Below are 27,711 nucleotides of genomic sequence, written 5' to 3' on the forward strand. Positions count from 1 at the left end.
GAGTGGGTGGAAGAAATGGAAATTTTTGTTTTGTTTTGTTTTGTCACAATTGATAGGGGAGAAAGCAAAACTTTTCAGCAAAGAATATTTCTAAATAAATAAAAAATAATGTTTCAGGCTGTTCCAGACGTATCTGACTCCAAGTTCATGAGCCCCAATCAGCTCTGTTCATCCAGATGCAGAATCCACATATCAACACCAAGGCCCAGGAAGGCAACTAGAAAAAATATTATATTTTGTCCAGTTCACCCTCATTCTTTTGCTTACTGCTTCTGCTTTAATGCAGAAGACAAGAGACAAGAATCAAATAAATGGGAGCAGCAAACATCTCTCCTTTTAAACGCATACCTACCCATTTATCCTTCTATCCTTCCATGATGCAGAACAGTAGCAAACATAGATGAGCTCCAAATCTGCAGTTGCTAACCTTCAGCATTAGAATTCCTAGGAAAATCTGGCTTTCATATCTAATGGTAATTTGAGTTTAGGCGAAGCTCTTCTTATCCTGCCTCAGTTTCTTCACCTGAAAAATTTGCACTTAGACAGAAAGTGGTATCTTTGAGATCACAACCCACACTGGAACATTCTGATTTGTTGAGTTTAAGAAGATATGTAAAGAAATAGACATTCTGGGATTAAATCTTTAGGTACAATTCCACATCCAAACTATGTATTATGCTTCGATCAACCAACTGAGGACAGGATGGATTATAATACACAGAGGCCATTCCTGTTCTCTTTGTTTTCACATCTTAAGAAAGCAGGCTATTCCTAATGGTCATCAGGAAGACCATCTTTCAGTTTGGAAACTGGGTCTGTCCCTCTGAAATAAATTAGATGTGAATAAATATAGACTCAAATGTCATTTTTAGAGAGTTCTGTTTTCAAAAGTAAGCACAGTTTAAAGTGGAGCCAGATGCCATGTCCCCTTCCCAGGATATTTAAGAATCTAGATTGTTGCTGATTGTGCAAAGTTCATGTTTGGACTATGTATAGAGATAGATACAAAATCATTCTAATCAACAGAGTAAAACAGCATCACATTTAGATTTCATGGCAATCTGACACAAAAGATTTAGTGGATGTGCAGGATTGAATTATTGGAAGAGTTCAGGCTACATCTTTTATTGAATGCTTATTGTGTTCCAAGGACAAGGCTTAAAAATAGACATCATGCCATTGTGCATAAAAGAGTAATCACAACTCTCATAATAATAATTTTTTTAAAGTACCTTTTTATTATTCTTCAAGGAAAGCAGACTCATTATTGATAGGAATTGTGAATGCTCTGCTCTGCCTCTTCTCTTCAAAGTAAGGCATCGTTTTTCATATAATTCCTTTTCTGGTGTGTATCCTAGGAAGGCAGTACCCTCTGAAACAAACAGGTGCTAAAGAAAATCTGATGCAAATAAGGACTCCTGCTGCCACAGAGACACATGCTTTGTACCTATATAAATGCATTTCTCAGAAAGCTCTCAGTGTTGAGAATAACTGTTTGAAAGGAACCCAAGCAAGCTAAAAATGTTATTCTTTGTACCCTGAATACATCTGCTTCTGTTTCAGATTGGCTGCCTTAGTTATGTGTGTGTGTTTAACATATTAAAATGAGGCTTCTTTATCCTTTTCCACGATTTCAGCATAATTCTCTCCTTTGGGTTCTGGGTACTGAACTGATTTGCTTCAATTTATATTGTGGTGTCATCTGAGACTCCCGTGCTATACACATTGATGCACAGCTCCAAATGACCATTGCCTGACAGGTCCTCGGTTCCTTCAGCACATACTTGAAGGGTGTTTGTTCACAGGGGTTAAAAAGAACTCACCATGCACTCGCTCCTCCCTTGCCTGGCTCTAGCTATTTGGTGGGGTGGTCACCATGGCCAGTTCCCACAGCCTTCAAATAGGGAAGCACTGAGTTCCCCACTTCCATGTCTGAGTTTTCCACTAAGTGAGGCATGCATGGTGCCAGCACAGCAAGGGAGGATGGTAGTTGGCTGAATCCCAGGTGAATGTCATTCTAATTATACTTGTTAAACTCAGAAAAATCTCTTTCAGGTAACTGTATGTACTCATTGCATGCAGACCCTAGGACAAATTTAGAGAATCATATTGCTACCAACATGTTCTGACATGCAACCTAAATAGCTAGTGCAGACTGCAACTTTTTTGGCTCTTCTCTGGATTTAACTCTCCAGAAAATCCTGAGGAAACCCAAAAAGAAAATATCTGTAAATGTCCCCAGAACAGTGTTTCCCAAAGTGTAACTATGACTTGTCCTGCTAAATGCTCTGGAAAACAGTCCCATGATAAAATATATTTGGGAAACCACTGCTTTATCATTGGGAAATTCATAGTACACATTAACATTTTAAAGGTTTTAAGAACTCCTATTGTTGAAAATGTGTTGATTCTTTTTTATATTCTCTTGCATTTTGCAATAAAAACTTTCTTTTCTTTTCCTTCTTTCTTTCTTTTTTTAATAGTATTTATTATCCAAACTCTGGAGAAACACTAAACCCCCAAACAGTCACAGAAAAATCCAGAAGCTCCTTGTTGTTCCAGATTTCTAAATCCTTAAGCAAGATCTCCCTTGAGCTTATTTAAACCCCTGGGCTTCCTCAAGGAGAATATTATGGACTAGTATTTTGGATCTGGAGTGGGATTTGAATTCAGAGTGGAAGGCTATGCTGGCCAGATGTGCACACTGCTTCACGTGAAGTGGCACTCTGCCTGCCAGCATGGATTCCTGACATTGTTCCTTTCATACATAAAATCTACCCTCCCAAGTTAATTAACATTAGAGCTTGGAGGTGGGAAAGCCAGTGAGTTTTGCTAGAGGCACTTCTGAATTTATTCTAGCAGGCAGTGAGTCAGTGCTCATCTTTTCATTTTAAAGGAAGTCCAGACATTCTTAAAGCATGTTCTATTTTTAACAAAACACTATTAAACTGTCACATACCCTTCTTTCTGTTTTCTTCTCCACTGCTGCTGATGGTGACCAAGATATTTGTAAGGGAATAAAAGCTGTCTCCTTTATATTCAACTGACGTCTCTCCTTCCTTGATATTATTATTTTGCATTTCTATAGACTTTATCTTTCCAAAAGCCTTTACAATAATTTATTAGTTATTTGTCCCAGCTTCCCTATTGGGTCGAACACAGTGATTTACCACTTTTACCATTTCATCTCCTACCATTTCATTCAGTTCCTTCCCTCTTCTTTTGGTGGAGAGAAGTGACAGGTAAACAACTAAATAATAAGGGCCTACTGTGTGTCAAGCACTTTTTTTATCATGTAATCACCATAATCCTCTAAGAATAATATGATTTCTGGATGGGGTGTAGTGAGATTCATGCTGTTCTGCCTTCCTCCCTACAAGATTGCTGTGGAGAAAATTGAATATACAACAACAGCCCTGGCCAACTGAAAGGACAAATGATCAGCTTTAATAATAGCTGTTTCAAAATAAAAAAAAAAAAAGTTAAAAAGACTGAGGATGTAGCTCAGGATAAAGAACCTCTGGGATCCAACCCCACAACCAAAAAATAACAATGATGATGATGATGATAATACCTGGGCAAGTATCTGAGGAGGTTGTGCTCCCCCATCACCAATGCACACTCTTACACTTCTAGAGCTCAACCCTAGTTGAGCTGTGTGGAGTGTGGAGTGTCTGTCAGGGGGCGCCAGTGGGAAGCCTAGATTTGTAGTCATACAGTGAGGTTTTTATCCCTTCTGACAATATAGAAGCAGTCATGAAGTGACCATATAGAAACCCGAGAGCAGGTTTTATTCAGGGACTTTCCAGGTAGGGCAAAAGGTCTTCCCTGAATGAGCACAGAATTCAGGGAGACATGGAACTTAGAAACATATTTTTAAGGCATAGAAATCCCACACTGATTAACTGTGAAGATAAAAGCTGAGGTTCTGTTCCATTGAATTAGAAAGTCCCTCCATGAAGGGTAGTGAAGTGTGGACTCCATGGAAAAATAGTGGAAGCAGCTTCACATGTGACCAGTTTAGAAAAAATGAGGAGAGCAGCAGCCATGTTTTTTTCCTTCTCACAGGTGTTATTAATTATCAAAACTATTTTACAAATGAAAAAACAAGTCACAGGTGTTTGAATGAATGGTACAAGGTCATACCAGGCAGTGACAGGTAGACCAGATGAAGCCCTCTAACAGTTCACAATGCCCCAGTGTCTTCTGTCTCTTGAATCCAGAGCCACTTGCCTTGCAGCTACTAGTTCCATTTTTTTCTTCCCTCACGCCATTTTTATCTCAGGAATTACTGTGTAGTGTAGCCGCAGAAAGAACATATTACTCTTCATCTATCTTCCTAGGTACAGGCTACCTTATAACTACACCTACCTAGGACCAGGTATCAGTCAATTTCAGAAAAGTACTTTTGTGACATCTATTGTAGCAGCTAAGGCCATTAATTTTGGTACGAATGCACTTTTTCATAGAAAGACTCTGTTAGGACCTTTATTATGGGGCCTTTTATTTAAAAGTTTTGTACATTCCCAAGAACTAGATTTAATGCATTGGTGACTTAGTTTTAAGTTTTAGCAGATAAGATGAAATAAATTAAAGAGGTAAAGAATCTTAGAAAAATGAGAAATGGCCAAGAATAATAGTTAACAGCCTGACCAGGGGGAAAAAAAGGAAAAAAAATTTAAATGCAAAAACTTAAAACTCATAGCAGTGTAAAGATACTGAGTAAAAGTCAAAGAGCCCAAAATATTATTCAATGAATTTTAAAGAGATCAATGTATTGTACAATACTAAATACTCCTGCTGGTTCTTGAAGGAAACAAGTTGAATTAATAGGAGTTTTTCTTTGGAAATGACTAGAATGTATATGCTAGGTATTTAAGAAGATTTCCATTCCAAGAAGTCAAATGTAAAATTGGTGTTTAAAGAGGTAACCCTTTAGATATTTAAAAAAAATGAATTAAAAAATATTGAGGGTTTTACAGAATGATAAATGTGGTCTTAGGGATATATTTTGTACTCTTCCGGGAATAAGTACACTGGAAGGGAATTACAAATTTGCCGCATTTTTTATGGATTAAGCACACATACGCCTTGTTATATATATTTTTAAATCTTTATTTTGTTTATTTATTTATTTTTATATGTGATGCTGAGGATCGAACCCAGTGCCTCACGCGTTCGAGGCAAGTGCTCAACCACTGAGCTACAGCCCAGCCCCCCCACACACACACTTGTTATATAATTCCTTTACATTCTGTACAATCATTCAAAAGAAATATATCATCTCTTGATGTACTACCCCCAAAGCGGAACTTATACTGAAAATTTTGTTGTTTATGTGAAATTCAAGATAAGCTGGGAATTCTGTACCACTATTCATTCCCTCTAGAAATCATACTCAGGAAGTTCCAATGATCAGCCAACCTGTGGAACTAATGGGGGTTCTGCTCCCCTGTAGAGACCTACACTCCCAGATGAGCACCCTTGTTGCCTGAAACTTATAATCAGCTGGCCCATTGACCTGGTTCCTTGATGAGGATTTGGTCTCTCCACTGTCAGTAGAAGAGTGCTGACCCACAATATCAAAATGCTATACCCCTGATGTCCTTAGTGATGTTTCTACGAAGCCTCAAAGACCCCACAATTCAGTCAAGAGACTGGCCTGCTTTGATGACAAGAACTCGGCTAATAAAACAGAAAAAATAAAGAATCACAGAAAAACAATGGATTCTATGAGAAAGGACAAAAGCCTGTATTTATACCTGATGATTCTGGCAATTGTCAGTGGGAAGGAAGCATAGCACAGATTATTTTTATAGGCCATGAATAAACACAGTACTCCCTTTTTTACTTCTGTCTGAATTTAGGAAGGTAGATTAACCCTTAATTTTCCTTCCTTTCATTCTCCTTCTTTGCTCATATGCATTTAGCTGTTTTGAGAATAATGAAAGGAAATCAAAGTGCCTTTGTCAGATTTGACAACCAAGTGCAAATAGATTGATTAAAAACATGATATTTCTTTTCTTCAGTTTAAATAGAGGAGAGATTTGTGGGTAATATGCATATTATGTGTTCACTGGTCACAAGCTAGCAGTGGGAAGAGGGAGGAAATATGGAGGCACCAGCACTGCTGTTCTGCTTTTAAGCATGAGATTGATTTTAAATTTTTTCCTGTGTGTCAGTTTCATTACAACCAAATTAATCCTTCTTTCAGTGACTTGAGACTTTTTTTTCTGAGCCCCTCGTAGGAAAAAATATGTACAGATGCTTCTCATTTTTCACAAACAGTGAGTTGTCTGAATGCTGAGTTAGTGGTCTTAACTCAGAAGAAGGTAGTTTAAATAAAATAGCTTATCAAAGAAGGCCTTTACTTTTAACTTAATTGTGTTTCCTCTCTCCTTGAATTCTAGCATGAAGGTAGAGAGCTCAGAATAAACTCATTTTTTTTTTGCACTCATATAGAATTTCAATTTGAGGATACTCCTTCATTTAGAAAACCTTGAAGGTCTTAAACAAGCTCATGTATGGTCAGCAAATACCTCATTTGCCTGCTTCTCTCCTTTGCCCATAGATGCTTCATGGAAATAGATAAAATGGGAGCAGAACCAGGTACTAGGTGAGGAATTGTAGGTGATGGGGAAATATTTGGTTTGAGCCAAGACCCAGGCAAGAGTCCTGGATGAAGGTAGGTATAACATAGAACCTTGTTCAATTGGACTAGAAGAAAAATAGTTTAAATTTGTGGAGAAGAATTTAGCATCTAAGTTATCCATGCTTATTTCCCTAATTTAAATTATATCGTATACAGAATTGTCTAAATTAGGAGTGAGAAAGAACAAAGAAAGGTAGTAGAGGGAAAAAAACAAAAACAAAGAAAATGAGGGAAAAAAAGGCCTGGTCTTGGTATAGGAGAGCAGTCTATTGCCCTTCTTGGACTTTTCCCTGAAGACCTTAAAAGAGCGTACTACAGGGATACTGCTACATCGATGTTCATAGCAGCACAATTCACAATTGCTAGACTGTGGAACCAACCCAGATGCCCTTCAATAGATGAATGGATAAAAAAAATGTGGCATTTATACACCATGGAGTATTACGCAGCACTAAAAAATGACAAAATCATAGAATTTGCAGGGAAATGGATGGCACTAGAGCAGATTATGCTTAGTGAAGCTAGCCAATCCCTAAAAAACAAATACCAAATGTCTTCTTTGATATAAGGAGAGCAACTAAGAACAGAGCAGGGAGGAAGAGCAGGAAGAAAAGATTAACATTAAACAGATACATGAGGTGGGATGGAAAGGGAGAGAAAAGGGAAATTGCATGGTAATGGAGGGAGACCCTCATTGTTATACAAAATTACATATAAGAGGTTGTGAGGGGAATGGGAAAATAAACAAGGAGAGATATGAATTACAGTGGATGGGGTAGAGAGAGAAGATGGGAGGGGAGGGAGGGGGGATGGTAGAGGATAGGAAAGGTAGCAGAATACAACAGTTACTAATAGGGCATTATGTAAAAATGTGGATGTGTAACCGATGTGATTCTGCAATCTGTATTTGGGGTAAAATTGGGAGTTCATAACCAACTTGAATCTAATGTATGAAATATGATATGTGAAGAGCTTTATAATGTTTTGAACAACCAATAAAAAAAAATTAAAAAAAAAAAAGAAGAAGGTTGGAAGGAATTTGATATGATGATAGCCCACTTACCAAGAGACAGCATTATAATTGGTACACATAGCTGTGAAGTACACATGTCCGTTCCCTGTGTGGGCATCTATGTTTTCTGCAATCTAACCTTACATCTTGCAAGACTTCTAAAAAAGAAGAATTGAATCAGATATAAAAATCAATTTTTATTTACAGTAAAAATACAAGTTGCAATAAATTATAAACTTTAAGAACTGGTTTATAGAATAAACATAAAATCAAGAGAATATGATCATTATTTTATGAATTAACTGTCCAAAATATAATTAATATTTTAAACCTTACCCTTTTGTTGAATATATTTTGATTGCTTCTTCATAAGACTATGCCTCTATAATAATTTCTATAGAGGAAATGAAAGAGAATTTAATTTTCCTCTACTACTATTAATCAAAAATTGTATTTTCATATTGATTATTTTAAAAGTCCTTTGATTTTTGCAACTCTTATTGGTAATATCATGCAAATGTTTAGAATTGTTATCAACTTAGGGAAAAGGAAATGTCTACTGACATTCTTTTATTTATGAGCTTTAAGATGTAAGAACACTGAGAATTTTCTTGCACAATGATTATTTTTAACTACTATTTGAGTTGACAGCACTCATTAATTTGTTTATGGCCAGCATTCCCATTCTAGTGGCAAATTAAGAGTAACTATCTTTGTTGATTTTCTTAATTTGTATAAAGTTAACAAGAAACTTAAAAATTTCTCAAATGAGTGAAATTTCACGTTTAACTTCACAACCATCATACATGAAGACTGTAGTACTCTGACAGACTCCCATTCTTTCCTATAGGAAAGAATTTCCATTTGGGTGACAGTGGAATCCTCTGTTTATAATTTTTCAGATATCTTTGTAAGACACATACATACTGAAATATGACCATGTATGGCTCAATACATTCTCACAAATGCACATTCATGAAATTGACATCATGATCAAGAACTGGAGAGTCTCCCCCGTGCCTCTTGGTTACCACTCCCATAGGAGGAATCACTATCTGAATTATACCTGTAGAAATCCATCTTGTGCCTGGCTTCTTTCACTCAATTTTGTGTTTGTGATATACATGTAGTTTATATGGTTTATTCCTGTGCTGTAGTTTTTCAGTATGCAAACACATCTCAATTTAAAAATCTTTTTCTATTATTTATAGATATTGAGTGTTTTTTAGTTTGGGGCTACTATAAATAATGCTGTGAAGAACATTCTTTGAATGTCACTTAGTGAACAAATGAAACCACTTCTGTGAGTTATGTTTTTGGAACTGATATTACTAGATCCTTAAGTACACAGATTCTTTCAAATAGTTTTCCCAAGTTATTGAGCTAATCTGCATAACTTTTACATGTTTGATGTTTGGAACAATTTTCTATTGACTTCTGGCTTTGTACATATCCAACTTTGACCTTTACCGTTCATTTCAATCTGGTGCTGGATGATATAAAATAATGTTCATATAATATTACTACCTTTGTCTCTTCAATGCTAAGCAAAATAACACCTGGGAAGAAAGGATATTCCTACTAGGTGCTAATAATTTTCAAGAAATGAATCATGATCTCAATTAAATTCTATTCTACCTCACTATATGCAGTACCAACTCAACTAATAGTTTAAGACAATTCACAAAATAACTGGAGCCACTAAAATGCCACCTACTACTAGAAGAAGTATTATTGAAGAAAAGACAGTTGGAAGGAGGCAACAGTTGTACTCTATTGTAACTAGAATATCAAGATTTTTGCAAATTTTAAAAATCATATGACTAAATCGAACAAATTACTAAAATCTTCCTCTGGAATTTGCAAAAGGGCCTTGTCAGGGAGTGGTCCTGAAGCACTAGATTATCCATTACCTGTTGCTTGAATGTTGTCACTTTGAGGTAAAAAAAATTACAAAAATTAATTTGACATTCAACATTAAGCATATTTTGTTCTGTGTCAAATGTGGTTGACCAAGTAGTTCTGCTAATTTTATCTAAGATCACTTGGATGTTAGGGGAGGTCAACTGATCTAAGGAAACTTTGACCAGGAGGATTTGGCATGCTTCAGATCTTTTCGAGTTCTTCCATGAAGCCAGTCCAAGGTTTGTCTCCTCTCTTGGCAGGAACTGGGAGCATGAACAGAACAAGCTCCAATGTGCAAAACCATTTTAAATCTCAGTTGCATCACATTTACCAATTTCTTTTTCTTTTTTTTTTTTTTGCAACTGACCACCAAAAACTGTTCAATCATCCAACATATCACCAAAATCTCTGAGGGAGTAGGAACCTCCATTAGATGATTCTAGAATACTTATTTTTAGAATGACTCAGTAAGTAAAAGGAAAAATAAAAACTATCATAAAATGCTGTGATTTGAACATGTAACTTTTTGGTATTTTATTATTTGTTTTTTTAGATATATGTGACAGTAGAGTATATTTTGACATATTACATATACATGGTGCATAACATTCTAATTAGGATTCTATTCTTGTGATTGTATATGATGTGGAGTTTCACTGGTGGTATATTCATATATGAACGTAGGAAAATTATGTCTGATTCATTCCATTGTCTTTCCTATTCCCATCCTTCTTCCCTTCCCTTCATTCCCCTTTGTCTAAACCCACTGACCTTCTATTCTTCACATTTACTAATTTCTTGATTGTCATGGAAAACCATATGGGTAATTCCAAAGTGAAAAGTGGGATTGGGCTACAAAATTCTGTAGCAACAAGCATTGATAAAAAGGAGGAGGAAGATTAAAATCATGCCATCAAAATGTGACAATTGGATACCTAGGAAATTTGCCTCTGGTCATCCCAATCTTCCTTCCATTCATATCAGAAGTACCATTTGGGGTAAGAGGGTTGGAAGAGCAAAGTAGATAGAAGACACAGCTATTGTATAATTTTTGTCTTAAAGGAAATATTCCCCATTCAAAATGTCTGCTTTCTTGCTACCTAAGCCTTCCATAAATTCTTTTCACATAGAAAAGAGCAAGGGAAATTTTTCACATTTTCTAGGGCTACATGGAAAATGATGATATCTTTATAGCATACTGTACTGGGCTGCTTCTGGTGAGGGCCAAACTGGGTGAGTTCCCTAAGGTCTGTGATGCTTCCTATCTTTATAAGCCTGGAACTAATTCCTGTCAGATCTTTGCAATTCAGAGAACTAGTTTGCAAAGTCTTCATTTTAAATTAAGCCTGAGGCTGCTCAGGTTTTCACCACTAGGTAATCCTGCCTTGGGTGTATGAATTGCTTTTCATATAGAAGCCCTTCAAGAATGACATAATGTAAGTTTTATCAGTCACTCACATGTGAGTACAGAAAGGTTGACCGTGTCTCTCTTTTACTGAGGTTTCATTGTCATTTGTTTGGTGTTATTTTCTGGGAAAAAGAAAAGGGAGAAGTGTGAAAATTGAAGCAGGAAAGAATAGGAAAAGATGTGCTTTGGAAATTCAGAGGGAAAAAAAGAGTAGACGGTCCCCTTTCCAATTTGGGGACTGGCATTAATATTCTATTATTAATCATTCCACTCACTGTGAGAACATCTTATTCTTGACTAGAAAAGTAAGAAATATCTTCATCCCAAACTACTAATGTATTATGAAAGAGATGTCCAACCTGAACTACCAGGACGATGTTGTTTTGTAGAAAGTTTAGATATAGTAGGGAAGTTAGGCATTCTTTTTGCATTACCAAATAGAGTTATATAACTGTTAATCTGTTAGGTCATTGACTATTTTAGTTGGTTGATGTCCTGATATCCTCTATATACATTGAAGAAATAGTTCATGAAATGTCCTAGAGAAAACACATTAACATTTTCTGTATTGAATCTGTATGTAGAGTTACAAATGCTTTTGAGATTTAAGAATTAAGGTAAAAACTTATTTTAGTCAACTTGAAGAGAAATCAGAATTGCAGTATTGAATAGAAATCTCATTAAAATGGAAGTTTATTGCTGTAGAGGATGAAGGGATATATTGTTTATTGAGTTTTTTATTTGTTTCCATAAAACAAATGTTAGGTATGCACTGTGTCTGCAAACAATAACAAATGGAAGAGTTGCAAAAGAGTATATTCCTGCCAGTTCCCAAGGAGTACCTACAATTATCCTTTCTGCTGCAGCTGTATTTAAATGTAATATAAGATGTTCTTCATATGATTGGTGTGTTTTTCACATTTTGTTAGTGGTGTGTTTTTCACATTTTGTTAGTAGTTGATGGAAGCATGGACAGAATTTCTTTCATACTATTCAATTTTTAGAACTATGTCTTAGACAATAGCTTGGTAGGGATGCTTTAAACGAATTACTAGTACCATGTTGTTCATATTTAGAGAGTTCATATTTAGTAAGGAAGTAAATTATTCTTGTAAGATTTTCATGTGTCATTATAGAATATTAATCTCTGAGGTCATTGCCATTTGTACTAAATTTCACTCTCTAAGGCCATTTCATTGACACTCCAAGGCTGTGTTTATTTGAGGGCCAAAACTGAAAACCTTCTGAGATTTAATTTAGTGATTTTTTTCATTTAGAAATATCATCTTTGCCTGGATTTGGATCTACTCACAGATTTTATAGTTTGATACCTTCTTAAGTCTCTGAGCTTATGTAAATATAACTCTAGTTTGGGCCTCAGAGTGTAAGTTTCATCTTTAGTAACCCCTATACACAGGTGTGAATACACACTTCCCTAGCAGTGCATAGGACTGAGAAAATTCACCAACACAATAGCCAGCATTAAATGTATTGATATTACACAGATATTCAACTTCCAATTTTACATGTATTTTCAAACAAGTAACATGGTCTTCAAGTAGAATATTAGGTAACTGCCCTGTGGGTTTTCGATACAAGAAGACTTTGCCATCCTCAGGTTCAGTCCTTCAGTTTCAGTTGGCTGTATCCAGAGTGGATGGGGAAATCCTAAATAAATTCCTACCCAGCCGGCATAGGGTGGGAGTGCTTCAGGGGAAATGAGATTATTCAGAGGAGCCAGCTGTCTCCGCAAAGAGTATAAATGAGTCATACTGCTGCCCTATTGCCTTTCTTTTTCTTCCTGTCTGTCCTCTGTTTGGTGTAAGACAGAGACTTACCTTAAAAGGGACTAAAATCTTTAGAGATCAAAAGATCAGTATGGAGTGTCTTTCCTCAGAACTCACTTTTTTTTTTCCTAGCCACAGACTTAGAGTAGACAGGATTCCATTCCATTCCATTCTAAATAATCGCACCCATCCAATTTTGCCACATAGTTGACTTTCTTCTTTTCTACATTACCATACCTCCATTCTGAGATCAGGGCAGAACAGAGGGAAAAGAGGTGTGAAAAGATAGATAGGAATAGGTTGGATTCGTTCAAACTAAGCATTCTTTATGTGGATTTTTCAAAACTCCAAAAAGAAGGCTTAGAAATTTCAAGAGACCCAGCAGTAATTGTGAAAGTCTAGTTCTCTCAGAAATCATGGACCATATGTTGGATTGGATTAGGGTCAGTTTATGTATATTCCCCATCTTTGTTTTCAAATGTGTTGGGAAGATGTTTATTTTAGAGAGAAAAAATGGGGATACTTGCAACTCTGAATAACAGGAGGGATGATTTATGGTAAAGACACTGAGCATGATTGAGGTTAGATGCATTGTAGAATAGCAAAAGTGTGAAAGAAGTAATTGAGTACTTTCTAAATGAAATCTGGGTTTTGGAACAGATGGGACTACAAACAGCAGAAAAAGCTGAGGGTGGTGATAGGAAGATAATCACAAATGTATTAATACAAGGAGCTCTTACTATATTTATGTCAATGACAAGATAATTAATTAGTACTTCAGAAGTTTTACTTCTTTAAACCTTGCCATAGTATTGCATAGCTTATGACAAGAAAATGAAATAATGATTTTTATGCAGCTTTCCTAATCAATTGTGTAAATAAATAGCTACACACACATCTACATTTACATGTATATACATACGATTTTTGAGTGAGCATTTATAAGGACAAATCTTTCTTACTCGTCAATGCCTGACCTAAATCCAATTACATAACTAGATTATTTTTTTTTCCTTAAAAATATCTACTATTGGGCTGGGGACATAGCTCAGTTGGTAGAGTGCTTGCCTTGAATGCACAAGGTCCTGGGTTCAAACCCCAGCACCAACTCAAAAAAAAATCTATTACTTAGCCAGTACTTGCTTCTGGCATCTCTTTCCATGATAATGTTGTGTAACAAACCCCCTTCAAAAATATGCATTTCCTCTCCTCTTCATAGATTTGCCAGCTAACTTTGTCTTGACTGACCTAGACAAGGCTCAGCTATGTGACTGTGTTGCAGGTTGCAGGTCAGATGGGCTTGCCGCCAGCCTGCAATTTAGGTTTCGTTGAACTTCACATATATTCATGCTGGAACCCGGGCTTCAGAAGCAAGACATGTTCTTCTCCTGGCAAATTAAATGAGCTCAGTCGAGTGAGCCAAAATACCATACAAATATAGTTTCATTACAGAGAAAGCCAACTATCACTATGTATTTGGTGCTTGTTTTTAGATCTTAGACTGACTTATATATTTCATATTTACACTTTGCAGTCAAAACAAAGAAGTATAGAATTTCTTCAGTCCAGGAATCACCAAGTAGACACCATCCTAGTATCCAGTCTGATATAATTTTCTTTGGGTTTGGTACAATCCACTTATAAACCATACGTCTGGTGCATGGCCCTTCATCTAAGATAAAATTTTCAATAATGATGAAGAGAATTTCATTCTATGTTATGGTTTGGATGTGAGGTATTCCCCCAAAGCTCATGTGTGTCATAATGCAAGGAGGTTTAGAAATCAAATGATTTGGGTCATAAAAGCCTTAATCCAATCATTGAATTGGTTGTTCCCCTAATGGGATTAGCTTGAGTAGTGACTAAAAGCAGATAGGGTGTTGTTGGAGGAGGTGGGTCACTGAGGGCATGTCTTTGGGGTATATATTTTGTGTGTTGACATTAGTCTCTCTGCTTCGTGGTGGCCATGTCTGAAGCCACTTTCTTCTGCAATACTCTTCCACCATGATATTCTAACTTGCCTCAGGTCCCAAAGAATGGAGTTGGCAGCCTAGGGACTAAGACTTCTGAAACCATGAGCCCCCAGATAAACTTTTCTTCCTCTAATTGTTCTTGTTAGGTCTTTTGGTCTCAGAAACAACAACAGCAACAACAACAAAAAAATGACTAAAACCCTCCATCCCTTATTTTACCACAAACCTTTAGATTTTAATGATTACAGCTATAAGAACAAAGAGTAATATAAAAATTCTGATCCATGGGGCATTGAGACTTCAGTTCTTTCGCCTTTGCAATGTGAAGAACCCTGAGATATGGAGACTATGGTTCCATTACTCCTCATTAAATAGGTTAATATTTTAGATTCAATGAGGAAAATACACTCATAAAGCACTTATTACTTTAGAAATAACAATGCATGCTTTACTCTGTGGCCTCCAGGCATGATTATGATCACTGTAACCAGGTAAAGTAGATCTGTGACTTGTAAAGCAGAATATGTAATTCACTTGTCTCCCCTAGATCACCTGCTATAAATTCATATTTCCTATCCACCCATGATGTCATTTAAAATATTGTTGCTGTGTAAGAATACCAAATGCTTGATGACTTGATAATTCATTAAAACCCTATTTTCTGTAAAAAATAAAAAAAAATCAGAAAATATTTAACCCATATCCTATCCCTATTTCTCAAAATTGACTGCAACTTGGACAATGGGTTAAATGTATCTAAAATATTTATCTTCCAACATTCATTCATTTAATATAGTTGTTCTACTTAATTCAAAACCAAAGAGCAACATCTGAGTTGAATAAAATTACTAAATGGCAGACACTCGTTAAAGCATTGCATTCATTTTATCAACTACTGTGAAGTGGTTTTAATATGTGTAGAATTTTGTTTGTTGCTATTTATTAGAATAAAATCTATCTTTACTTTGATTTTATCTTCCAAGGTAAAAATTACAAGTTTTTCTTACAGCTCCTGATATTTGAAAAAATATGTAGATGTATAAAATTATACAAACAATATACATCATAGAAAAGATAGGAGTATCTCTTGTGTATTCATCCCTAAAGTCATAATCCATCCCATTGTAGTCTACACATTTAATATTAGAAAATATCAAGAGTTTCTTAAAACTAATTGAATCTGCTAACATCTTGATTGAAAAAAAAATGGGGCTTTTATGGAGGCCATGCCAGTTTCTGTAGACCGTTCCTTTGTACCATGCTTTAAGGTCAAGAAGGGGTCAAAGAACACTTGTTGTTCTAATATCAAAATATGTAAAATGCCTTACATGTTAGTTTTTACTGATGCTGATATGGCATTTTGCATTTGACCTCTGTCACAGGAGAATGGTTTTAAAAAATAATTAAAGCTAAGCATATTTATCCAAGGGAACATTATTGCTAAACTTTATTTTCATAAGATAGCAATGAAACATTCAACCATTAGAACAGAAATATTTGATAGTAATATCTAAAGGTGGTTTCTGATTTCCAAAATATAGAAGGAATGATGATGCATTCTTAATCTTCAAACATTCCATCCTTAGAAGCAACTGCTCCCTTTCTTCTTGAATCACAAGTGAAATGGGTTTGTAGTAATGTGGCTTTAGTCTATTCAAGAAGCTCCATCATCCCCCTCTGTTTCTGATAACCTCTGAAAAAAAGGATTGGGACCAGGTTAGCTAAAGGAACAAAAGGTCAGAACTGAAAGTAGTATTAACAATTTTGTTTAGGCAAAATCCAGCAATAAAAATGCTAACAAAATTTCAAATCAAAGGAAACAATGAAGACTTTAGAGTTGAATTTTGGACCTTTACTGACTTGGCGTGTCATCTTCTTCCTCTGTAAACATTTTAACTGTTCTAATTTCTAATGTTGTGTGTTGTCCCTTATGTCACTGCTACTCAAAAGTATGGCCCATAGACTGATCCAGGGCTAACTGGTAAACTGAAATGAACCACACTGAGATGAACATAAAAATTGAGAAGGAATGTTTGAGTAAGCATATTTACCTGGTATGATGGTTAATTTTATATGTAAGTTTGACTGGATTAACAATGCCAAGATAACTAATAAACTAATAAACATTATTAATTTCTTTATGTGTGTGTATTTGGGGAAGAAAGTAGCATTTAAATCAGTAGACTGAGTAAAGAACATCTGTTCTCACCTATATGGGTGGGCATCATCCAAACTTTTGAGAACTCAATTAGAACAAAAGTGCAGTGGAAGGGCAAATTCTCTCTCTTCTTGAGCTGGGAATCTTTCATTGCCCTTAGGTATTAGAACTCCTGATTCTGTAAATCACAGAAGAATCTGTGCTCTCAAAGAAGAAGTCTCTGTCAAAGACTTAGCAAAATTAATTTTCCATTAAAGTAAAATCTGGACAAAGCCCTGTTGCAGATGGAAACTCCAAAATAGCTCTTCATCGAGTGCTGTAAGAACTTACATGCTACAGCTGGTGTTAAAGTATTTGCCTAGCATGCCCAAGGTCCTGGTTTCAATCCCCAGCACTGGAGAGTTAAAAAAAAAAAAAACAAACAAACACTTTACATGCTCATCTCATGTTGAGATTATAGAGCAGCTAGGTCTTCAGACCCTCCAGCACAATGGGAACCACTGTTTCAGACCCTAGCAGTAGTATTAAGTTTTGGCTGTAACTCAAGCCTTGCTTTTCTAAGTTGTTTCTAATATCCTGTTTGGTTAAACAAAGTATCTAAATCAGATAAGAAAATACTTTTAATTATACTGTAGAGAGTTATCCACCTAAAAATATGTTTTTCTTTCCAATCGACCTCTGTTGGTCATAGCATGCATGAGTCCAGCTTGGATTCAGACAAGCTGCCCAAGCCAAGAGTTAATATTAAACCTACCTCCTTTAATCTATCTTGTAAAATACTTTTCTTAGTCAATATGACCTCAGTCAATATGACATAGCTTCTCCTCTAGTATTCTAGTTTTTCTTTAGAATTGAAAACCATGGAATTGTAATATATTGAAAGGAATTGAGATCATGTCTCCCAAGCACTTAAAAAAATTCCATAATCATAATGAATCTTTGATCTCTACTTACTTCACTATCCTTTTGAAAATCACCACATTTGCTATTCTCAAAATTCTTGAACACAAGGCAGAATCTGTTGTTTGTAAGTCTCTCTCCCAAAGAAGAATAAAACACTGAAAGACAGTAATGGACAAATGCAAATCTATTTTTCTACTTCCCTTAGAATATCAACCACATTGTTTTGTACACTGAAGATGTTAAATTTAAGTACTCGTTAAATGAAGTTGCAACATTCTTATAGCTTCTCCTATTCATTAGTTTTTGCTCTTCTCTTTTTTGAATCTACTCAATTTTTATATTTGGATTGTAAATATATTTAATTAAATTTTACACGTTTAATATAGTTTCTTCTGTGAATGCCTTACTTAGTATTTTGCATATGCTATAAAATAACATTTCTCTTTAAAATCTATTTGCCTGACCTTTACAGAGTGCTTCCTTACAGTCAACATCTAAAACAGCAGATCTTTTGTTTACATTTGCTGTATGCAGAATATATTTGTGTTTCTTATCATCATTCATGCTTATTCTTTTTTCAGTGTTGTTTATCTCTAGGCTCATCTTCTTAGTGAATATGAGTGTCTGTTAGATTGTTTTATCCTATGCTAAAGCATGTATCTTTTCCAAGCTCAATCTTATTTTAGTTGTTTTCTGCTCACATTTGTAAATGTGTTAGCAATCCTTACATTATTTGCAGTTCACTGACATTTGCAATATCTTTAAATCTAGGGCCATCTGCAACCTCTCCATAGTCAGCTTCCATACAGTGATGAACCTTTTAATAGCCTCACGAAGAGTTTGCCAAAAGTAGATCTCCAATCATTAATGATCAGTCTTCACTAATTGCCAAATCAATAGTATTAATTTCAGATTAAATTAGAATTGAATTAGAATTTTAACATCTATTTTATATTAATTGAAACTCAACTGTAACAGTGGTCTTTATTACTTGCTTATGATTTCATCCACTATAAAACTATCGGAAATGATGTCCACCATTTGTTCTTCTCAAGATAATATTGCTTATCTGTCATCTTGATGTTTATGATTGTTCTCTAAGAACATCTGTTCCTTTTAAAAACTGCTTATGTCAGCCTCCAAAATCATTCTCTTTACCTATTATGAAGATTAGTTCCATTCACCCATTATTACTACATCTTTTAGATATACATAGAGCTCTCTCTTTTTTCCATACCTTTGCAAAAATCAAATTTAATCACTCTGACACCCAACCATTAAGTCAATTTTCCAATTATTCCATTCTCTGTTATTCAGAACTGTTTTTGTAGAATTTTAATTATATCACAATCATACAGAGTAATCTTATTTTATTAAAGTAAAATTTAAGAACTTATCTGAGTCTCTCAGATTTGGACTTATTAATGTCATGTGTCCCATTTTTTCATTCTGTTTATTCAATTCTTTCATCTTTCTTGGCATCACTTGAGGTTTTAAAATACCTTTGAACACGTGAGTCAGCCCTGACTCATCCTTCTTTTGTACTATTCTTTAAAAAAAATTCTACATTATAATACCCTACCATTGACACTATACTAGTACATAAATGGAAGACAGTCAGGGTTACTATGGCATACTAGATTCAGATTCAGATTTCTGCAACCCCAGAGGGAGTTTCAGTGCTTTCTTGGAAACCCAGTCAGCTACTCCTTGAACCTGTTTTCATATATACTCTGTCTGTAGACTTTATCTATACCATATAAACTGTAGGCCCACTACCATACCCAGGACCTCAAGCCCATGGAGTATCCACCTATTCAGCCTGAATGTTGAATATTTCCTATCCCTAGTTCAACAAAGTACATGCCCACCAGGGCTATGGTTTCAACCTCCCTGAAGACCATCCCAAGCAAAGGGCAAACTTTTAGTAAAGCGGTTACACTGGACAGTGAGAAGGCTCCTCTTGTGTATTATATTGGTTCCCACTCTCTGTTCCCCATTACTTTTTCTTCCATTTGCCTTGTACATATCCTTTCACGTCCTTACCTTCATGCTCTTCTTCTCTTTTAATAATTTGTTTCTTTTTTAACTCAAATCTGTTCCAATCAAATAAAGACTGATAAAAAAAATCTCCATTCCATCAAGATATTCTGAATCCCTTGCTAGTTGCCTACTCATTCTGGTGAAAATAGATGGAATGATTTATGGAATTAAATATAATACACACACACACATTTGCATATATAAACTCTTCCTTGTAGCAATCCACCCTCACATCCAGCATAAAGAAACAAGTGAAAAGAGCTGAATTTGATCAGCATGAAGTAAACTCAGCAGGATGAGGTCAAAATGTTATAACTATAAAAATAGGATGAAAGTCCAAAAATAAGAATGGGGGAAGGCAAGGGAGAGAAGTTTCCTGTAAATTTCTTTGATATCAATACAGTACCAAGTAAAGCAGCATCTTCTTTATAGTAGTGAGGTTTATGAAAATTCATATTTCAAAATTGATAATTTTAGTTGTTAATTATTCTGTTTACAAAAGTATTAAAATAGTGCTTTTAATAGCATCTCCCTTATGTCATTTCAAATATGACTCTATTTACAGAAACTCTATTATATAACAGCCTTTTGAATAAAAATAAGTGTATCAAATGTAACAATGTATGGATTCAGAGAAATGGGAAAATTGTGAATTAAGCAAATCATTTATTATTCAGCAACTATTGTATCAGAATCCATTTGGATAAATCCACAAAGGCGAAAACATTGAGTCATTGGTGAAAAGGAAAATGTTTTATTCAAATTTTTAGCCTTTGTCTAGTACCCAGCATAAAATAGATAATTATCATTGGTTATATTCCTTAGTTCACAAAACCTGAGATGAGGACTTAGGCATACACAATTTATTGAGGAGTATTGCTTAAGAAAATTATGTAAGTGGGAAAGTAGGATAGGAAAGGAGAAAGACCCAAAAAAGATATTGCCTTAGGAAAACTCTTAACTTACCCTGGTACATGTTAAGACTCTGGATTGTGGCATGACTGCAGAGTTGTCCCACCTTCAGAAAAACCAAATAGACTGAGCTTTTAAAACCTGGAATCAGTCAATCATTAATCAACTGGGAACAAAGAAATTGTAACCAGCCAGGAATTTCTACACATCTTGGATTCCATCCCCCAACAGAAGAAGCTGCAAATCCAACCAGCTAACCATAGTTCTCAAATAGCTGAAAGACAAGGGCACCTTCTGGAAAGGAAATTTTGACTGTGCCATCCACTGTGGTAAGAAATACATGTTTGTTCGGTGAATGTAGGGATGCGTGTGATACAATCAAATCTCACATTTTATAGGAGGACCAATATTTTCTACTTTTTTATGGCAATAAATTTTATTCAGCATGCTTCGCACGTCCCATCTGGCTGAAGCAGTGTTATTTTGGAACCCACATTTAAGTTATAAGTGAATATCAACAGCTACCAAGCCGAAGAACACAACCAGTCAAGGCTCAGCAAAGGATATTTGTAAGCTTAGTATAGCTCTATTGACAGAGTAAAAGCAAGATATTTCAACAGATTCATAGACAGATGGATAGGTTGAGACCATTAACAAACCAGATAGAATAAATGATAGCAATGCACATTAAATCAAGGCCCGCCCAAAACAATGCAGAATGGCTCACAATCATTGGCAAAAAGAATATTAAAAATATAAGGTAGACAAGTAACACCCAAGTAAATCCAAACATGGATTGCTTTTTCCAAACAGACCCATTCTTCAATGAAAGAAGACACTGAAGTAGGTCTTAGGTCTCCAATGGAAGAAGGCACAGGAGTAACAATTTTATTTACTGATGCTGGGGAAGTTTTCAAGAATTTACAGTTTGTCAAACAACAATGGCTACGAGCATAATTCTTTAAGTGAACACAGGCATACAGCTGTTGTAGCAGCAGCATTTATGAATACAAGTGGGAAAACTATTAAAATGTCAATAGTTCAAGTACAACACTAATAACATGGGTGTGAGGGGGCTGGGGCTTTTGGTTCAGTGGTGAGCACTTGCCTAGCATGTGTGAGGCACTGGGTTCAATCCTCAGCACCACCTAAAAAAAAAAAAGTTAAATAAAGGCATTCTGTCCATACATAACCACACACAAAAAAAAAAATTAAAAAAAAAATAACATGGAGTTCATAACCCAATTGAGTCAAATGTATGAAAGATGATATATCATGAGCTTTGTAATGTTTTGAACAACCAATTAAAAAAAAATAACATGGGTGTAATGGTGATAGAATCTCACTGGAAATGTTACATGAAACATTATCAACATTTTAATAAAGTGACTTCAAATTTTAGGCTTTAATACAACAATGATCATTTGATCCAATTTTCAACTCATTAAAAACATTCTCCATTTGACAGTGTATTCATCATCTTTGTGTCATTTTGACCAAAATACCTGAAAAGAACTACTTAAGAGAAAGAAAATTTTTTTGGCTTGTGATTTCAGAGTTTTTCAGTCTATGGTCAGCTGGCTTCACTTCTTTGAGCCTAAGGTGAGGCAAAACATCAGGGCACAAGGGAATGGTAGAGGAAGGCTGCTCACCTTGTGGTGGCCAGAAAGCGGAGAAAAAAAAGAAGGGAAGGGGCCAAGGAGAACATACACTCTTCCAAGGCAGGCTCCTATGTCATACTTCCACCAACAAGTTCCCACCTCCCAGTAGTCCATCCATCTATGAGGTCAAAACCCTCAAGATCTAATCATTACCTAAAAGTCCCTTCTCTGCATTGAGGACCATGCTTCCAACACATGAGCTTTGGAGGAACATTTCAGATCCATCCCATAATAGCTAGTAAGTGATTAAATATATTTCATTCATAATTCTGACCTTAGATTTTCCCAATGATATAGAAGTTTTGGTAATTAAACACAATTTTTGGGGTAATTTTTATCAAAAAAGAGGCTATAAATAGAGACTCTTGAGAAATAAAAGCTGTTCTCAAGAGCATTTCAGGAGGGAAAGTTAGTTGTCAAACATTTATTTCTGTTAATGTCTCTTGGTTGTAAGCGACAGAAACCAAGTGACCTAAGATAAGAAATAGAAAGTGTATTGGGAATTTGCAGGACAGGTCACAGATTAAAAGGAAAAACTGAATAATGTGTCCTCGGTAAGGCAGAAGTCTTCAGCAGGAGTTGCGTAGGGATTTTCTATAGGGCATGATGCCATTACTGAAACTCATCTCATTCTTTGAGAGTCTCCATTCAGGTTTCACACTTCCAGGGGAGAGTTTTGTTAGACAGGCTTAAGACATTGTTCCCTCTGGGTCAGTGGAGCTGTCTACAGATGAGTGACACAAAAATGGTTACCAGAGTAATCACTGGTGTCCATGCATGCACCTCTCCCAGTTTTTATTGACTGGAGTATTAGAGTTTTTCCCTTGAGTAGTAAGAATTTTCAAATTTGTCAGAACTTTTAGTTATTTTTATTTATGTGCTTCTTTGGTGTCTCTTGGTTCCAATGAGAGCATTTTTAAAATGTGAAATGAATGCATTTCATAGGCACCACGCTTAATGTTTTATGTTAACATTTTTAAGTCAAATACAGGATTTTGATCATAATAAATGGATTGCCATAAAAACTCTTAAATCAGAAAAGAAAGCCTATATCTGTGGTAATCAGTGTTTATTTCATGATTTATAATTTTACTTTTTTGAAAAGTTATTTTCTTTCTTAATAAGATGCCATTTTTTTCTCATCTGCACATTGGCTTAACCAATCAGCCAATTTTCAATTGTTCAGGGATTACTGTGTAGTCTCAAAATTGTCACTCAAATGTGGTCCCCTGAAGGGCAGGAACACTGCCCTCCATTTGTAGAGCCCATGCTTAGTGGAGCATATTATAGGCACTGATGATATGTTAGTGGAATGGGTGAGTGAATGACTACATTTCCTCTTCCTACATCCTTATGTCAGCTTTTCATTTATGATTAACAATATAAACTGGTGTGTACAAGCTCTGAATAAACATATAAGACCCAGATTGTTAGTTTTCCCATCTGATAGTAAGTAATAGATGCTTCAGTGATAAAAGAGGGATTTAAAATTAGTTAACAATATAAATTTTGAGCTATAGCTTTGAGTTTCACTTGTGTATTTATGATATTTCAAGTATGCAATGGCTTGAGTAATTTGAAATTGACAATTTCCATTAATTTTGTTAAAGACACACATTTGTAGATCTGTGTCTTGGGCAACAGAAAAGGGTAGATTAGTGTATCTTCACAATAAATCTGAACCCATTTACTTGCTTGGCTGGACTTGTACTTCTTGGATCATAAAATTTGTCCTCTGTGAGCCCAAGAATGGTAATAATGACACAAACTTGAATGAACTTGCAGCCCCAAAAGCATGAAAGTGATTATGTAGAGCCTATCATAAATTTGCTATCATGTAACTTTCATCAAAATTTTGAGACGTGGATACTGCAGAGTTGGAGTAACATATTCAACTTGCAGATGGTGCAAATGCCAACACTTAGAAGCAGGTTTTGACAACTCATGTTGACCCTGTACTTCATCAAAAATGAATTGGATTCACCAAATCTTTTGTAGCCGCCCCACATGTAGATCCCTTCCCAAGTCATTCTCACTTCTGAAATTGGTACACATTGTTATTGATTTTATTAGAACAACCTGTTTTCAAAATCCCAAGTAAATCTTTCATCAATTCCTAATGTCTAAGGTGGATGCATTCTTTGTTCCTCCCTCATTTATTACTTTTTATAACCAGAACAAAAGCGTTTCATCAATGTGCTTTGTTTTACAATGTTATATCCCATGAACAAAGATATTAGTTTGATACAAAATATCTTGCATCTCCTTTTCTTTGCTCCACTTCTATCCAGGCTGCTTCATGCTGAGCAACATTATTGTTCTGAGGACAGTCTTTCGAGTCTCACTTCTCTATGAGATTACCCTTCTAAGTCTTGATTATCTTTCCACGACCCTGTGGATGCTGAGAATCTTCATTTTAGCATGCCATCATTGGCATTCTCATACCTCATACATGCGACAGAAATATTCTGTCGCTACAGCTCAGGGAGACCAAGCACATTGGCCTGGTGGCACACATTCTTTCCTGTTGAGTTGTGGTAGAAGATCAAAACACCCATTACAGTGCATATTACTGCAAACCATCATTTATTTGTTTGCTTTGCTATCTCTCCAGTAGCTTTCCATATGCTTAAGGATGGAAGGATGAGAACCACATTTTCTTTATTTTTGCAGTTCCAAATGGAAGAGCACCTGACACGTAGCTACTAATGCCTCCACTGACCAAAAGATTTCTTTGCTGAAGTTCACAGAGGGAGCATAAGCACATGATTGGAAGTCTTAGCCAGAATATCACACATTTGTGGCAGCAAACTAAAAATAGAGCGAAACATTAAAATAGGAGAAAAGGGGAGAGATGTGTTGAAAATCCAGAGACTTCTCTCTGTCGCCAGTCAGGAACTGATGTCTTTTATGGAACAAAACACTACACTCTGGGCTCGTGTTCCTGATGAGATCGGCACATAATGCTGATAAGATCTGAGCTACGTCGTCGTTCTGTTTTATTTTTTGTAAGCATTGCATTCATGTATAAATGTTTGAAAAAGGAAAAAAAACCTACTCATTTTGAAATGTTATGTCTGTGAATAAAATATGTACATGTATTTGAGACTCAGTTTGACACTACAACAGTATATTTAAGATAAACTATTTATCTTTCGCAAACACATTTCACTGTTTTAACACATCCATTTGTTTCTGGATGAAGGCAGAGGCACGAGGGTGGGAGGAAGGAGAGGAGTCAGGAAGGAGAAAGAAACAGTCAGGGAGCTTTGTGTTGTGATATTTCAGCTTTCCTCTTGATGGCAAATTCTAACTGGAATACGGTTTTGTTATTCCGGATGTCAGTTCACAAATCATGAATTAAGCAGCTCAAGCCAAGTGGCACCTAGCAGTAAAACTGGCATTTCTCAAAATATTGGCAGATCGAGCAAGCAACTGTTGATTTTAAATGTTTAATGAGCAATATGTTACTTATTCCAGTAATATTGTCGTGTTTGCCTAACCTTTCTCAGACTGCCTCCTTCTGCTTTATTGCTGGGGAGCTTCCAGATTGGAAGGGTGAGTTGGGGAGGGGAGAGTGCGGACAGTTCTCAGGAGGAATATGTATATGAAAAGATTCATTAAAATCGCTCTCCTGATGGTAGGGAAGGATCCATTTCTCCTCCGAATCCTAACTCAGGGACTTATCTGGTGTTATAGAATCCCAGTATGTTTTCGCTCACACACTTATGATCCTAATGGAGTTAAAAGAAAAAAAAATGGGATGGAAGAGGGGCAGATAAATTTGCCAAGGGTTAGAAGTACATAGAACAGTCATGAGGTTCTGGATGAGGAGGTCTGAAGAGTGAGATCATGATGGCAGAAACCAGCGTAATGTCACAGCACTCAGTTGTGATGAGGAGACTTGATCCAGAGAATGAACATGTGGCAGAATTTCAACAAAATCAAATCACAGAGCAGAGGGGTAAAAGAGAAATCAATAGTAACTTCATACCCTGTGGCAGGAGCCCTTGGCTTCTTGGTCCCCTGTACAGTTAAACACTCCCAACACACGCTCATTTCTCAACAGTACTGGTCGGTAAGTCTGAATGTATGGTCAGCATGTGTAAAATATCTGAAGGAAATTAAACCTCCATCAAGGTAAAGTTAATGAGACCTACGCAAACCATGGGTATCATTTGTTGCCTAAAAAAAAAAAAAATCAATTAGCTTTCTTTATCAGAACAATTTCTGTTAGCAAAAGTGAATGAGAAACTTGAGGCATTACTGAGTAAGTTTGAAATCCTCTACAGGGCTAATGGAGATAATTCATGCAAAAGATCTGGAGCAGTAGGGGTGTTAAAATGGAGATAACCATATGACTGATTAGCATAAAAAATTAGCTACCGAGGCAAATCTCCTGAACAGAGCTCTCATTATATTTGGGAACAGAAAGGAATTCCTCAGTGCTCTAAGAATTAAAATGAAAGAAAGAAATCAATTACCTGTTTGTGGAAGTTAGGGAAGGATTTTGCCTTTATATAAACGTACTGTCAGCCTGTGGTTGTTACAGCACTGGGGATGTTGTTCTGAAGTTTCAATTGAAAAACATGGCCATGTACATCTCATCCAGGATCATATTTTGCAAAGTTATTTCAAAATATATACATATTTGCACTCTTCCATGTTTGTTTTCATATAGAAAGAAGCCAGGATTTTCCTTAATGCAATCAAAAGGCCTATTTTGTTGTTAAGCCCCAGAACCCTGGAAATAATGCTAATGGGGTCAGAACAACAAAGACAGTCTCCCATAATCTGATAAGCTTTGCTTTTGTCCTTGGTTACAGTATTTAACCCCGGCAGTGACCCCATCCCTAATGAATCTTCAGTCACAGCAACAGTAGCCTGTCAGAGGAAAGTCATTTGAGGTTCACCATTAACAAGTCATCATTTATTGAGCATCTACTATGTGATAGGCACAGTGCACAGTGATATTTGGGATAATAGTATAATTATTCTATAAACTGAAGTTATAGATTTCTATTTGTAGAGACATGACTAGAGTACAGCAATTTTGATAACCCACTCTTTTGTGAAAATGAAGTTCAGCTACCACTTATCCAACCCCAATTCTGATATCTCACTCAGTTAAATATTTCAGTACTGAAATAGAAAAAAAAAATGAAGAAAATCTGTTTTGGAGGTGAAGATAGAACAAATAATGCTAGAGTTGACAATGTACCTCAGTAGTAGAGTGTGTGTTTTGCATGTGTGAGGCGTGGGTTCAATCCCCAGCACCACAGACAAAAAAAGAATTG

General features: G+C 35.8%; 1 protein-coding gene, 1 long non-coding RNA gene and 1 other non-coding gene across 5 annotated transcripts in view; 2 read left to right on the forward strand and 1 right to left on the reverse strand.

Annotated features, from left to right (window-relative positions):
* Lsamp (limbic system associated membrane protein) overlaps positions 1-27,711 on the forward strand; it is a 608,883-nt gene that overhangs the window by 509,164 nt on the left and 72,008 nt on the right. The window lies entirely within an intron of this gene.
* On the forward strand, positions 13,797-13,876 carry Trnas-uga (transfer RNA serine (anticodon UGA)). Its single transcript has one exon. It is a non-coding gene; the product is annotated as a tRNA-Ser (tRNA).
* LOC124079579 (uncharacterized) lies at positions 16,156-20,857 on the reverse strand. The gene is made up of 3 exons (XR_006847396.1): positions 20,808-20,857; positions 17,850-17,953; positions 16,156-16,430 (listed from the first exon to the last, which is right to left on the reverse strand). It is a non-coding gene; the product is annotated as an uncharacterized LOC124079579 (long non-coding RNA).

Source organism: Marmota monax, unplaced genomic scaffold (assembly GCF_021218885.2).
Source record: "Marmota monax isolate L192 unplaced genomic scaffold, Marmota_monax_Labrador192_F-V1.1 WCK01_AAM20220418_F8-fsc00119, whole genome shotgun sequence".
NCBI lineage: Eukaryota > Metazoa > Chordata > Mammalia > Rodentia > Sciuridae > Marmota > Marmota monax.